This window comes from Xyrauchen texanus, chromosome 4 (genome assembly GCF_025860055.1).
Source record: "Xyrauchen texanus isolate HMW12.3.18 chromosome 4, RBS_HiC_50CHRs, whole genome shotgun sequence".
In the NCBI taxonomy this organism is placed as follows: domain Eukaryota; kingdom Metazoa; phylum Chordata; class Actinopteri; order Cypriniformes; family Catostomidae; genus Xyrauchen; species Xyrauchen texanus.
Genome location: NC_068279.1, coordinates 7,794,064 through 7,799,101, shown reverse-complemented (window position 1 = coordinate 7,799,101; position 5,038 = coordinate 7,794,064). Strand labels below are relative to the sequence as shown.

The 5,038-nt window shown below is 38.1% G+C and overlaps 1 long non-coding RNA gene across 1 annotated transcript; it reads left to right on the top strand.

Annotated features, from left to right (window-relative positions):
* The first annotated feature begins 2,766 nt into the window (after positions 1–2,766).
* On the top strand, positions 2,767–4,712 carry LOC127643207 (uncharacterized). Its single transcript, XR_007970467.1, has 3 exons — positions 2,767–2,826; positions 3,575–3,630; positions 4,041–4,712. It is a non-coding gene; the product is annotated as an uncharacterized LOC127643207 (long non-coding RNA).
* The last annotated feature ends 326 nt before the right edge of the window (positions 4,713–5,038 follow it).

The window sequence follows — 5,038 nt, the reverse complement described above, 5'->3', positions numbered from 1 at the left end:
TTCAGGAGAGAGAAAGCTAGAGGCAGCTGCCCTGTATGCATTTACGTTTCTGTGTCTTTGTGTTTAAGTTTATTAATATTACTAATAAATTAAAAGTTCATTTATTACTTTGATGTTTTGTTCGTTTCCCACCTCCTCCTTTCCACTGAACCCTGTTACATTGGTGCTGAAGCCCGGTAATGAGGAGGGATGTGCTGTCATGGAGTCCTCACCACTATCAGCCAAGCCAGGAGCAGCCGCCCACCCGGGGACAGAGACGTCACTACCTGCCGCAGAGGATCTGAGTTACGCTGCCGTCCCCCCATAGAAAAAAAAAATAGAGAAGACCATCTGCCCGGGGCCGAAGGACCCAATACTGTCCACCGGGGGAGGAGCAAGCTGTTGTCTGCCAGAGTTTGGGGAGTGGCTGAGGGACGGGCGACAGCGTATCTACACTACACACTGCTCTCTCCCACCTGGAAAAAAAGAACACATATGTGAGAATGCTGTTTGTAGATTACAGCTCAGCATTCAACACCATAGTGCCCTCCAAGCTTGACGTGAAACTCCGGGCCTAAACAGCTCGCTGTGCAGCTGGATCCTGGACTTCCTGTCAGGCAGATATATCAGGTGGTTAGAATGGGCAGCAACATCTCATCACTGACACTCAACACTGGAGCCCCGCAGGGCTGTATTCTCACCCCACTCCTGTATTCCCTGTACACACATGACTGTGTGGCAACACATAACTCCAATGCCATTATTAAGTTCGCTGATGATACAACGGTGGTAGGTCTGATCACTGACAATAATGAAACTATTCATCTCTGTGCCTACAGAGAGTAGGTGCACACTCTAACACACTGGTGTCAGGATCACAACCTCTCCCTCAATGTCAGTAAGACCAAGGAGCTTGTAGTGGACTTCAGGAGGAAAGAAAGAGAACACAGCCCCATCACCATCAATGGAGCACCAATGGAGAGAGTCAGCAGCTTCAAGTTCCTCGGTGTCCACATCACTGAGGAACTCACATGGTCTGTCCACACTGAGGCCATTGTGAAGAAGGCTCACCAGCGCCTCTTCATCCTGAGACGGCTGAGGAAGTTTGGAATGAACCACCACATCCTCACACGGTTCTACACCAGCACTGTAGAGAGCATCCTGACTGGCTGCATCACCGCCTAGTACGGCAATAGCGCCACCTTCAACCGCAAAGCCCTGCAAAGGGTGGTGCGATCTGCCAGACACATCATCGGAAGTGAGCTTCCCTGCCTCCAGGACATATATAACAGGCGGTGTGTGAAAAAAGCTCAGAGGATCAGAGACTCCAGCCACCTGTGCTGCTCTCACTGCTACCATCAGGCAGGTAGTATCGCAGCATCAGGACCCGCACCAGCCGACTACATGACAGCTTCTTCCCCCAAGCAATCAGACTTTTGAACACCTGATCTCTCACGATCAACATACTGTACATCAGCACTGCACTTTATACATTTTACACTGGACAATACAACCTAGTGTATATTTTTTTTATTATTGTATTCTATATTGTGTGATTGTTTACTCTAAATTGTATATTATTATTTTATTTTTTTAATAATTTTTTTAATTGTACACTGTAAAAACTAAAGGTGCCTCAAATATCCTGTCGGATACTCAAGGAACTTTAAAATGTAATTTAGGTGCCTCAAAGCTCTTTCTCCTATAGTAGGGTTACTGGTTGAACCATTGACTGTCTTTGCGGTTCTTGCAGGAACTTGTGGGATCCTTTAAGCACTTTGTATTCAGTTCTGAGGTTCTGGAGGCTCCTTTTCATTACCATGAGATGTCGAGGTGCTTTGGGGGAAGTTAGAGGTACTCATATTCTATGAAAGGGTTCTTGAAAGACCTGTAACATATACGTGGTTCCTGGAAGATCTCTTTTGTAAAAGCCAGCATCTGGAGGAACCCAAAAGTTCTGTGAGGCCACATTAAGATGTACAGCCATTCAGATGTACAGTTTATTTGCCTATTGTTGTTATCATTATTACTGTTGTTCATAATTATTAATGAACACACAGACAGACAGAGAGAGAGAGAGAGATTTTGAGATTGTTTACCAGTTAGCCAGAAGACAAGGTTGAGATCAGATCACACATTTTTGTACATTTTTGTTACATTTTTATTGAACAGATTATGGGTAATGCTTTGTGTTCAGGTTTGACTGTACTCATGTAAAACATTACACTTCAAATGCCTAAACATAAAAAGACAAAAAAAGCAATAGACATTTTACAACCAAGCAGATTTATAGGCTACTATAGCCTACAGACCTTGCCTAGTGGTACAGCATGTCCACAAAATATGTCACTAATTTAAATAGAATTTTTTTTTTCTATTATTTAAAAAATTTCATATTGAAATAAACAGTGCATTATTAAAAGTGAAATTTTGTTTAGTAGGCTACCATGAAATGAAATATAGATTTTACATTTATTTAATAGTATTATTATTATTATTATTATTATTATTATGCATTTGACCACAAACAGTACAAATGTGACCCTCAAACGAACAGCTGTAGGCTATATTAAATTGAGTATTTTGTAATTCTGAATTAAATAGCTTTCAGGACTGGCTATTGCTTAAACTGGTCAACAATTAATACAGTGATTTATCTTTATGTTGTTATTGCCATGATGAAACCTATTACAGAATATATATTTTTAAAGTGTAGTATTATTATAATTATTAATCGGAAGAAAAATACGAAGAAGAAGAAGAAGTGCTCTCGTGCGTTCTGCTCCCGCGCAACGCAAGAAGCGGTGATTTAAAAAAAAACGGCTTCATATGACTTCCCCATTAAAGGTGAGTAAAGTCGCCAAAATTATTATGCAAAATATATACTATGTGTACACACATTGACACACTAACACGCTTAATTGTATGGCTGTTTAAAAATGTATGTTTTAAACTTTTTAACCGCTTATAGCAAAGAACGTATATTGACCATACACATTGACAGTAAGTTAGGCCTATAGCAGAATAGGACTAACTGTTTTAGCTGCGATGCTAACGAAATGTAGCCTAAACGAAATTACTTTGTGGGTCGAAATGAGCACTGTTAAATCACAAACAATGATTTTAGTTTTGTTGTTAACTTTTAGACAATGTAACGTTAGCGCTCTCTTTTTTATTTAACTAACGTTATTTGTTGTCATTGGCATTTGTGTTAATTCGTTGTTTACACAAACATACACAAATTGGGTTTACATGTTTTAAGGGGACATTCCATGGCCTTACGAAAATTAGCCAAGGATTTATTATAGTAAAAGTGTAGTAAACATTGTTTTCTGTCGGATTGATTAGTATTTGTTTAAACACAGTTGTACTACAAATAGGCCTAACGTTACCATGGTAAAACTATGGTTAGTGTAGCAAAACCATGGTTCGTTTGTGGTTACTATGGTATAATAACCATGTTTTTGTTTTATTTGTAGTAAAACCATGGTTAATTTTCGTTAGGGTAGACATAATGATTTTTATACTGTACAAACTGTATACTATTATTTAATATTTACCCTAACCCTTTCCTTTGATCTTTTTCTGTCCTCAGAACATCCAGTATACTTTATTCCTCTGAAATACAGGTTTCACTGAGCTGCAACAAATGTAAGTGTATTTCTGGACTTCAAAATAACTGAAATGGTGCTTGTCAATCAGGTCTTATTCATTAAAACACTAGCAGAAAAATATTTTTTAAATCAGTTTATGAATTAGGGGTCCAAGCACCGAAAGAACAAGTCATTCTGAGCAAACATTAGTTTAATTAAAAAAAGAAATTCAGATGTTCAGGAAGCTAACAGCAAATTCTAAACTGTTCTGAATCTTTTGAGCCTAATATCATATTCATGGACTTTGCTATAAAAACCACATAAGATACATTTCAATTGAATCACTGATTGCCCACACGGGCCATTGATGCTTGGACCCCAATGATTGCCGTTTGTTTTTTGTATTTTTCATCAAATAAATGCAGCCTTGATGAGCATAATAACTGACTCATGAATTGGCTTTTATAGGGACATCTCTAATGTGAGGCAGTGGACAGTTTCTGATGTCTGTTGCTGGCTGACAAGAAATGACCTCTCTGTACTTGCCCCGTCTTTTGAAGGTGTGTAAATAGTTCAACAATGACCATTTATAATTGCCCTCTGTGCAACAAGAAGACATTTTATCTTACCCATTTACTCAAACACATTGGACTGTACCATCAACATGAGCCTCATTTCCACATAACTTGCGGACTGAATGGCTGCAGCCATAACAGTAGTTGTTTTACTTCCTACCGTTCTCATGTTTATCGAAAACACAAGGAACTGTTAAAACGCAATACAGTGGACAGCCATCAACATGCTGAGCATGATTTAGGATCGGGCATAGTACAAGAAGAAGCCTTACTTTGAGTGCCTACTTTCTGTTCAACATTAAGTACAGGAAACCAACTAAAAGTACACTGACTTTTCTGCAGTATCTGTTGGGCATTCAGAAGGAGAGCATCAAGCTACCTACAGTTGTGTTGAGGCTTATCAATTTCTTAAAATGTCCTGTGTGAATATTCCCAGAGTGAAAATGTTACCATTGACTGCATTGTAAATTGAATTGTAGTCAATTTGAATTTTAGGCTACTGTTTTTGAGGAACCTGAAATATATTCGAAAGTTTTAAGATATGAGTCATATTTATATTTTACAGTTTTGTCAAGATTTAAACTCTTAATGTATCACAATATTAACATTATACATGTGCTTCCATGAATTAGATGTTGATACATTTATTGACTATAAGGTGATTATTTATTGAACTTTTTATTTGTATGGATGTTATTGTTGTTTATCAATAAAAAATGTTTGTTTTGTATTTGGTTTCAGTTTTTCATTGTGTTTATAAAATAATAATACATGTAAATAAATAAATAAATTGTATTTATTAGTAAAAGAAAGGGATGGGGAGGGTGGGGACAAGAAATAGAATTCAAATTGGGAAATGGTGCCTTGAAGCACCAGAGGTGGTTCCTGATC